The sequence below is a fragment of the Pristiophorus japonicus genome, chromosome 25, assembly GCF_044704955.1.
Source record: "Pristiophorus japonicus isolate sPriJap1 chromosome 25, sPriJap1.hap1, whole genome shotgun sequence".
Classification (NCBI taxonomy): Eukaryota; Metazoa; Chordata; class Chondrichthyes; family Pristiophoridae; genus Pristiophorus; species Pristiophorus japonicus.
Window position 1 is genome coordinate 16,846,199 of NC_092001.1, and position 10,765 is coordinate 16,856,963.

The 10,765-nt window shown below is 42.9% G+C and overlaps 2 non-coding genes across 2 annotated transcripts; both read right to left on the reverse strand.

The window, feature by feature from the left end:
• Positions 1-5,989: 5,989 nt before the first annotated feature.
• trnas-uga (transfer RNA serine (anticodon UGA)) lies at positions 5,990-6,071 on the reverse strand. The gene has a single exon. It is a non-coding gene; the product is annotated as a tRNA-Ser (tRNA).
• A 3,633-nt stretch (positions 6,072-9,704) lies between these two features.
• Positions 9,705-9,786, reverse strand: trnas-uga (transfer RNA serine (anticodon UGA)). Its single transcript has one exon. It is a non-coding gene; the product is annotated as a tRNA-Ser (tRNA).
• Between the last annotated feature and the right edge of the window lie 979 nt (positions 9,787-10,765).

Sequence of the window (10,765 nt, forward strand, 5' to 3'; positions counted from 1 at the left end):
TTTTTTTAGACCAATATGTCGAGGAACCAACTTGGGGGGGAGGCCATCTTAGACTGGGTGTTGTGTCATGAGAGAGGATTAATTAGCAATCTCGTTGGGCGAGGCCCCTTGGGGAAGAGTGATCATAATGTGGTGGAATTCTGCATTAGGATGCAGAATGAAACAGCTAATTCAGAGACCATGTTCCAGAACTTAAAGAAGGGTAACTTTGAAGGTATGAGGCGTGAATTGGCTAGGATAGATTGGCGAATGATATTGAAGGGGTTGACTGTGAATGGGCAATGGCTGACATTTTGAGACCGCGTGGATGAACTACAACAATTGTATATCCCTGTTTGGCGTAAAAATAAAAAAAGAAAGGTGGCTCAACCGTGGCTATCAAGGGAAATCAGGGATAGTATTAAAGCCAAGGAAGTGGCATACAAATTGGCCAGAAATAGCAGCGAATCCGGGGACTGGGTGAAATTTAGAACTTAGCAGAGGAGGACAAAGGGTTTGAATAGGGCAGGGAAAATGGAGTACGAGAAGAAGCTTGCAGGGAACATAAAGATGGATTGAAAAAGTCTCTTTAGATATGTAAAGAGAAAAAGGTTAGTAAAGACAACGTAGGACCCCTGCAGTCAGAATCAGGGGAAGTCATAACGGGGAACAAAGAAATGGCGGACCAATTGAACAAGTACTTTGATTCGGTATTCACTGAGTAGGACACAAACAACCTTCCGGATATAAAAGGGGTCGGAGGGTCTAGTAAGCAGGAAGAACTGAGGGAAATCCTTATTAGTCGGGAAATTGTGTTTGGGAAATTGATGGGATTGAAGGCCGATAAATCCCCAGGGCCTGATGGACTGCATCCCAGAGTACTTAAGGAGGTGGCCTTGGAAATAGTGGATGCATTGACAGTCATTTTCCAACATTCCATTGATTCTGGATCAGTTCCTATGGAGTGGAGGGTAGCCAATGTAACCCCACTTTTTAAGAAAGGATGGAGAGAGAAAACAGGGAATTATAGACCGGTCAGCCTGACATCGGTAGTGGGTAAAATGATGGAATCAATTATCAAGGATGTCGTAACAGTGCATTTGGAAAGAGGTGATATGATAGGTCCAAGTCAGCATGGATTTGTGAAAGGGAAATCATGCTTTACAATTCTTCTGGATTTTTTTGAGGATGTTTCGAGTAGAGTGGACAAGGGAGAACCAGTTGATGTGGTATATTTGGACTTTCAGAAGGCTTTCGAAAAGGTCCAACACAAGAGATTAAGGTGCAAAGTTAAAGCACATGGGATTGGGGATAGTGTGCTGAAATGGATTGAGAACTGGTTGTCAGACAGGAAGCAAAGAGTAGCAGTAAATGGGGACTTTTCAGAATGGCAGGCAGTGACTAGTGGGGTACCGCAATGTTCTGTGCTGGGGCCCCAGCTGTTTACTCTGTACATTAATGATTTAGACGAGGGTATTAAATGTAGTGTCTGCAAATTTGCGGATGACACTAAGTTGGGTGGCAGTGTGAGCTGCGAGGAGGATGCTGTGAGGCTGCAGAGCGACTTGGATAGGTTAGGTGAGTGGGCAAATGCATGGCAGATGAAGTATAATGTGGACAAATGTGAGGTTATCCACTTTGGTGGTAAAAACAGAGACAGACTATTATTTGAATGGTGACAGATTAGGAAAAGGGGAGGTGCAACGAAACCTGGGTGTCATGGTACATCAGTCATTGAAGGTTTATATGTAGGAACAGCAGGCGGTTAAGAAAGCAAATGGCATGTTGGCCTTCATAGCGATGGGATTTGAATAAAGGGGCAGGGAGGTGTTGCTACAGTTATACGGGGCCTTGGTAAAGGCACACCTGGAGTATTGTGTACAGTTTTGGTCTCCTAACCTGAGGAAGGACATTCTTGCTATTGAGGGAGTGCAGCGAAGGTTCAACAGACTGATTCCCGGGATGGCGGGACTGACCTATCAAGAATGTTGGATCAACTGGGCTTGTATTCACTGGAGTTCAGAAGAATGAGAGGGGACCTCATCGAAACGTTTAAAATACTGACGGGGTTAGACAGGTTAGATGTAGGAAGAATGTTCCCAATGTTAGGGAAGTCCAGCACCAGGGGCACAATCTAAGTATAAGGGCGAAGCCATTTAGGACCTAGATGAGGAGCAATTTCTTCACCCAGAGAGTGGTGAACCTGTGGAATTCTCTACCACAGAAAGTTGTTGAGGCCATTTCACTAAATGTATTCAAAAAGGAGTTAGATGAAGTCCTTACTACCAGGGGAATCAAGGGGTATGGTGAGAAAGCAGGAATGGGGTACTGAAGTTGCATGTTCAGCCATGAACCCATTGAATGGTGGTGCAGGCTAGAAGGGCCGAATGGCCTACTCCTGCACCTATTTTCTATGTTTCTATGTTTCTATAAGAGAGGATTGATGAGCAATCTCATTGTGCGAGGCCCCTTGGGGAAGAGTGCCCATAATATTGTGGAATTCTATATTAGGATGAAGAAGGAAACAGTTAATTCAGAGACAATTGTCCACAACATAAAGAAGGGTAACTTCGAAGGCATGAGGCGTGAATTGGCTAGGATAGACTGGAGAATGATACTTCAGGGTTGACAGTGGATGGGCAACGGCAGACATTTAGGGACGGCGTGGATGAACTCCAACAATTGTACATCCCTGTCTGGCATAAACAATAATAAAGGGAAGGTGGCTCAACCGTGGCTATTAATGGAAATCAAGGAAAGTATCAAAGCGGAGTAAGTGGCATAATAATTGTCCGAAATATCAGCATACCCAGGAACTGGGAGAAATTTAGAACTCAGCAGAGGCGGACAAAGGATTTGATTAGGGCAGGAAAAATAGAGTAGGAGAAGAAGCTTGCAGGCAACATTGACATGTACTGCAACAGCTCCTATAGATATGTACAGTGAAAAATGTTCATGAAGACAAACGTACCGCCGCAGCAATCAGAATCAGGGGAAGTCATAGCTGGTAACAAAGAAATGGCAGACCAATTGAACAAGTACTTTGATTCTGTATCCACTAAGGAGGACACAAAAACCTTCCGGGTATAAAAGATGTCAGAGGGTCTGGTAAGAAGGAGGAACTGAGGGAAATCCTTATTCGTCAGGAAATTATGTTGGGGAAATTGAAGTGATTGAAGGCTGATAAATCCCCAGGGCCTGATGGTCTGCATCCCAGAGTACTTAAAGAGGTGGCCTTGGAAACAATGGATACATTGACAGTCATTTTCCAACATTCCATAGACTCTGGATCAGTTTCTATAAAGTGCCAAAGTAATCGCACTTTTTGAAAAATGAAGGAGAGAGAAAACAGGTATTTATAGATCGGTCAGCCTGACATCGGTCGTCGGTAAAATGATGGAATCAATTATTAAGGATGTCACAGCAGCGTATTTGGAAAGAGGTGAAATAATAGGTTCAAGTCAGCATGGATTTGTGAAAGGGAAATCATGCTTGACAAATCTTCTGGAATTTTTTGAGGATGTTTCCAGTAGAGTGGATAAGGGGGAACCAGTTGATGTGGTATATTTGGACTTTCAAAAGGCTTTCGACAAGATCCCACACAAGAGATTAATGTGCACAGTTGAAGCACTTGGGACTGGGAGTAGTGTGCTGACGTGGATTGAGAACTTGTTGCAGACAGGAAGCAAAGAGTAGGATTAAATGGGTACTTTTCAGTATGGCAGGCAGTGACTCGTGGGGTAGCACAAGTTTCTGTGCTGGGGTCACAGATGATTACATTGTACATTAATGATTTAGACGAGGAGATTAAATGTAGTATCTGCAAGTTCGCGGAATACAATAAGTTGGGTGGCAGTTTGAGCAGCAAGGAGGATGCTATGAGGCAGCAGAGTGACGTGGATAGGATAGGTGAGTGGGAAAAGACCTAGCTGATGAAGTAGAATATGGATAAATGTGAGCTTAACAACTTTGTTTGTAAAAACAGAGAGACAGACTATTATCTGAATGGTGACAGATTAGGAAAAGGGGAGGTGCAACGACACCTGGGTGCATCAGTCACTGAAGGTTGGCATGCAGGTAGAGCAGGCAGTTGAGAACGCAAATGATATGTTGGCCTTCATAGCGAGGGGATATGAGTAGAGGGGCAGGGAGGTGTTACTAAAGTTGAACAGGGCCTTGGTGAGGCCACACCTGGAGTATTGTGTACAGTTCCGGTCTCCTAACTTGATGAAGGATATTCTTGCAATTGAAGGAGTGCAGCGAAGGTTCACCAGACTGATGGCCGGGATGGCGGGATTGACATATCAGCAAATAATTCAATTCGGATAATTGTGAGGTAATGTATTTGAGGAGGTCTAACAAGGCAAGGTAATAAACATTAATTAGTACGATGCTGAAATATGTAGGGGGAAAAGGGGACTGCGGAGTGCAGGTCCACAGATTCCTGAACATAGCAGGCCAGGTAGATCATGTGGTTCAAAAGGCATGTTGAATATTTCACTATATTTCTCGCGGCATTGAATGCAAGAGCAAGGAGGTTATACTTGAACTATATAAAACAGCTGCAGTACTGTGTTCAGTTATGGTCACCACATTTCAGGAAATATGTGATTGGACTGGAAAGGGTGCAGAGGAGATTACAAGACTGTTGACTGGACTGGGGAATTTTGCTTTAAGGAAAGATTGGAAATGATGTTCTGTTTGCTGTGGAACAGAGGACGCTGAGGCGAGACCTTATTTAGGTGTATAAAATTATCAGAGACCAAAAAAGAGTGGGTAGGAAGGACTTGCTTCGCTTGGCAGAGTGGTTAACAACCACGGGAAATATATTTAATGTTATTAGGGAAGTTCAGCTGTTGCGACAAGCTATGAGTTTGTCGTGGAAGTCTGGAATTCGCTGCCTGATTGGCTGGTAGCGGCAGGAACCCTCATTAAATTTAAAAATACTTGCATGAGCATTTCAAATTGCAGTAACCTACAGAGCGGACATCGAGCTGGAAAGTGGGATTCAGGCTGGGAAGGTCTTGGTCGGCCGGCACCTGCACGATGGGCTGAAATATCCTCCTTCCATGCTGTCATTTTTTGCATTTCCTACATGACAACAGTGACCACAATTTAGATATACTTAATTTGCTGCGAACTGCTTTGGGAAATCATGAGGTGATAGTCGCCGTAGAAATAAAAGTTTTTTTTCTTTCACAGCGTCTGAAAAAAGTGCATATTAATAAGGTGGGCGAGCTCTATTTTTGGAGCCTGATGCGAACCATGCCAAAGTAGCGCGTTTTATTCACGGACTGGCTATTTATTTTATTCTTCGTGGTAAGGTGACAGTATTTTATAGCAGCTTAAACATTTCGGAAAACATCTCACACGGGACCTTGCAATACATTGAAGCAATGCTGCAAAACATTATTTCTGCAAAGAGCTCATGGACCTGCGGCGTGTTTGCAGCATTTAATGGACGTTTGCATATCATCCGCGGCGTTACCACGTCTCGCATTTCAATCACAGAATGGCTCACTGCCGGTGATTGGTCTGCAGTGGAAAATATCAAGCAGCAATAAATACAATACCGGTGTGTATCCCTCATTCTCACCATTACGCTGCTCTGAACTGCAGCGAGCGCGTGGCCATTTGGCTGAGGCGTCTCACTTTGGTGCAAACCCTAATTTTAGCAGAAAATTGCAGATTTGAGGCTTGTGCTGGTGATTTGTAAAATGTTGTTCAACTTTAAAAACCAAACCATGTTCACACTCAATAGCTGAAGGTGATTTCCTTGCAGGGCTCTTTATTAAAATATATTTTTTCATTCTGTTTCCTGTGTATATTTCTCACTGATCTTTGCAAATAGTTTCCAACAAACCAACCATCACTAATTAATGCCTGCAAATTAATAGTGTTGACAATTCGAACATCAGCTCCGCATCAATCAGTGTAATAAAAGGCAGTGGAGAAAAGTACGATTAGATTCCATTGATCAAATCAAAGAGCGAAATATTCCCTTTCGAATCGCTGCGAGCAGGGTTCAAACCTGCGCGAGGAAACCCCATTGGATTTCAAGTCCAACGCCTTAACCACCCGGCCATCGCAGCTACACGATTGATTTGTTATAACAGTCCAAAGATCGCTGCGAAATATCAGACAAATAGACTTTTAGTCAACGTAATATCAGGCATTCAAAAATTGTGGCTTTGTGTCCCACCAGAGACAGATTTTAGGTCAGGATTTGATGTTTCCTGGGCAGCACAATCAAATTTGCTGCAAATCAATACTTCAGAGATGTGAAACTGCGGCCCCTGCACTTGCTGTTACACAAAGGCTCCAATTATCCTCTGAATTCTCTGGGCGCACTCGGTCATTTGCACAGTAACAGGAGCAAGACGTCGAGCCTCTGACAGGCTGAGTCCATGAACCGCTCAAAAACTGGCAAAGGACACGTGGAAGAACAGTGGAACTCTGTTCTGTCGCTGTTACACAAAGGCTCCAATTATCCTCTGAATTCTCTGGGCGCACTCGGTCATTTGCACAGTAACAGGAGCAAGACGTCGAGCCTCTGACAGGCTGAGTCCATGAACCGCTCAAAAACTGGCAAAGGACACGTGGAAGAACAGTGGAACTCTGTTCTGTTGCCCGCAGCTGCTGCATAGATGACGAGAATGGATTGCCAAACCCACGAACCTGTTGTACAGAAAGAGGAGGAGGCCATTCAACCACTCGAGCCGATTACACAGGACCAGGGGTATGACATTCCGTCCCTTATCCTGATGCACAGTATAATATATTTATGCGTGAGTTATCTGACACCAGAGTGTGCCACTGTCGGATGTCATTAAGGCAATACAAGAAGTCGGATCTTGTTCTTAACCGAAGTAGGAATCAAAGAGACCGGGTTGCCACACGAAGCAGTTTATAATAAAGGACTCTTGTGTTATTACACACAAGGACAGGAGGAGTCATTCCGAACCTCGAGGACATTAAACATGTGGAGGCAATTAATAGTGACATGATGGTTCAGTCACCGGACCAGGGGGTTGCCATTCCTTACCTCCAACTGTTGTAAAGGAACAGGTGGAGTCATTCAACCCTTCGAACACATTACACAGGCGGTCAATCATAGTGGTTTGATTTTTATTATACTGAACTAGTATTCCAGAGACAGGAAATTACAGCCCACCATTAGTGTAGGGTAAATTAAATTCAATTAAATTAATCTGGAAATTAAAAGTATCAATAATGGTGACCATTATCGTAACAAACCCGTCTGATTCACTAATCTCCTTCAGGGAAGGGGATCTGCTGACCTTACCAGACTGGGCCTATATGTGACTCCAGACCCACAGCAACGTGGTTGACTCTTAACTACTATCTGAAATGTCGAAGCGAGCCATTAAGGCGCATATGGTTGCTCACCAGCACATTAACAATGAAATTAGGTGTGGGCAACAAATGCTGCCCTTGCAAGCGATGACCACATGCTTGAATTAATCAAATAGAACACTCGGACCTCTAGATTGTTAAATAGAAACAATAAGACCCTCAAGCCAGGACACAATGCTGAGTGGAGTCAACTAGAATGCATAGCTAGCGGGCTTCAATATATAAAGCAGAGAGTTGCCTTAAAAGGGAGCTTTACATATGTTCAGAAGGTGAATAGTGGTGTTCCACAAGGATCGTTGAAGGGACCACTGTTGTTCACAAGTTATATTAACTTGACCAAGAAAGCGAAAACATAACATCGAAATTTGCAAGTGACATCTAATTAGGCGGGTAGTCAAAAATGAGGGGGACTACAACACATTAGAGAATTGCATTAATAAACTTGCAGATTGGGCATAGCATTGGCTTTTGAATTTCAAACCATATAAATGTGAGGTGTTAAATTTTGTTAGGAAGAATAGGGAGGTCACTTATTATTGGAGGATACCAGTCTGGGTGGCGTAGAAGATCAAACGGAAGGCGAATACACAAAACTCTAAAAGTTAAGACATAGATTAGCAAGGTCATAAAAAAGCAAAATCAAAAAGCACGTATAGTATAGAAATGATGCGAATTTATGCTCAACCTATATTTAACCATTGTTAGACCACACCGGTTAATGTGCACATTTCCATTCGCCATATTATAAAAAGCATATAGAGGCATTGTAGAGGATGCAGAGAAGATTTACAAGGATGGTAAAATAAACAGCCAGTGTACACATATCAGCAAAGGAAGAACAGGCTAGATCTCTTTTCTATTGAAAAACGGAGGCTGAGGCGTTGTCCAGGTTTTCTGCTCTGTTTACAAGGTAACGGTAGATGGGGTATATGCTTGGACATATGTTTACAGATTGTACAATTCTGCTGCTGCTGTTGTCCTACAGCACCTCAAGGATGCCCAGCGTTGAGCTGCTCCATCTGTTCAGAATCTATCCCATTTAGCACGGTGGTGGTGCCAGAAAATACGAAGCAGAGTGTCCTCCGTGTGAAGACAGGACTTAGTGTCCACAAGGTGTTTCCAATATTCGCTGCTACCAATATTGCCATGGACAGTTGCATCTGCGACAGAGAGTTTGGTGAGTAGATATTCAAGTAGGTTTTGTAATATCGGAGCGGCAGTTGTGAGGGAGCACAGCACTGTCGGAGTTGCTGACTTTCGGTTGAGACCTTAAACCGAGCCCTGTCTGCCCTCCGAGCTGGACGTAAAATATCCCATGCTCACTTTTCAGAAGTAGAGCAGGAGAGTTCACCCCGGTGTCCTTGAGCCAACTTTCATCCCACAAACAACATCTAGTCACTATTTAATCGTTGGTTCTTGCAGGTGCAAATCTGCTTTTGCATTTCCTACATTAGCGACCAGACTGTAAAACTACTTAACTGGCTGTGAACCGCTTTGGGAAGTCCTGAGATGAATGTCCCTGCAAAAATGCTCGTGTTTTTTTATCGTTAAATAAAAATACACATTAGCAAGGCCGGTTTAATCAAATGGTTAAGCATGGCGCTGTTAACGCGAATGCTGCGCTTTCGATCCTCGTAAGGGACATCTTTTATTTTGTGTGGGGGAGTGCAGGGTTACGAGCATCTTAGCTTTGTTATTTTAGAGCAGCTTAATCATTTCGGAACGAAACTGACAAGGACCTGCAATACATTCAAGCAATGCTGCAAAATCTGTGTTCTGCCAAGAGCTCATTGAACTGCGGAGAGTTTCCAGCATTTAATGAACAATTAGATTATCTCCGAGAATTTGGGACTTCTCGTATTTCAATCAGTTAATGGCCCACTGCCGCTGATTGGTTTGCGGTGCTAAGTAAGGAATTGAAATAAATGCAATTCCGGTGTGTAATCCCTCATTCACGGCATTTGTCAGCTGTGCACTGCAGGAAAAGCGTGGCTGAATGACGAAGGTGTCTGATTTCGGTAAAACACTGATGATATCAGAAAATTGTAGGTTTGAGTACTGCCGAATCTTATTCAGCTGAATATGACTTCATTCTAAAAATTGCAGGGCTCTTTATTAAAATGCATTTTTAATGCTGTTTGCTATGTATATTTCTCACTGATCTTTGCAACGTTTAAAACAAACCTACAATCGCTAATTGATGGCAGTATTAATTAGTGCTTCCAATTAAAAAATAGGTTTGCGTCAATGATTCTAATAAAGGGCAGTGGAAGGAATTCTGTTCAGTTTCGGCGTCAGTCATGTCGTCAGCGAGCTGATTAAAGCAAATAAAATGTTCACTGTAGAATCGCTATAAGCAGGGCTCGAAACTGCGCAGGGAAAACCCATTCGATTTCAAGTCCAACGCCTTAACCACTGGGCCATTGCAGCTATCCACGTTAATTATTTATTAATCTACTGGTCGGTGGAAAATTTAAGACAATTGCCGGCATGCTTGCCCTGTTTTATTTCCCAGTCGATGTGAAAACTAAATCGTAGAATCATTGAATTTCACAGCACAGCAGGAATGATTTCGGCCAGAACTGGAAGCATTTACTTTCGTGAAAATCTAAACAGACTGGGGAGCTTTTTATCTTTAAAAGCCAAGGCAGATATTGACTCTAATATTATGAATGGATGTGATAGCGCCGACGTGCAGAAAATATTTGCTATTATGCAGGAGTTCAGAATTAGAGGTCATAATTATAAGACAGACACCGATGATTTCCGAAGGCAATGCAAGAGTAACTTCTTTACCAAAGAGTGATTAGAATGTGGAAGGTGCTACAACGTTCTGTAGTTGAGGAGAATACAACAGAGGCATTAAAGAGAGAGCTACCTTAGCACATGAGTGAGAAAGGAATAGAAGGATATGCTGATAGGATGACTTGAAGTAGGATTGAAGTGATCCGCGTCTGGGGACCTATCTCCTTTCAAATCGACTAAAAACCCGTATGCTTCCTCTGTCACTGTGTTTATTTCATCCAGAAAATCACATTCCTCCTCGATAGCAGTATCTGCATTGCCCCTTTCCTTTGTGAAAACAGATGAACAGTATTCATTAAGAAATTACCAAAATCTTCCACCTCCACACAAAGATTACACTCAAGGTCGCGAAGACGTCCTATCCTTTCTTTAGTTACCATCTTACTCTTAATATATTTGTCGAACATCTGTAGGTTTTCCTTAATTTTAGGAGCCAAGAATTTTTAATGCACTCTCTTACCCTTCCTAACATCATTTTTAATTGTGTCTCTTAACTTTCTATATTCTGCCAAGGGTTCATTAGTATTTAGCCGGTGGTATATGAAAAAGCGTCGCTTTTTTTCTTAATCCTCCCCTGTAAGCCCTTAGACGTCCAGGGGGCTCT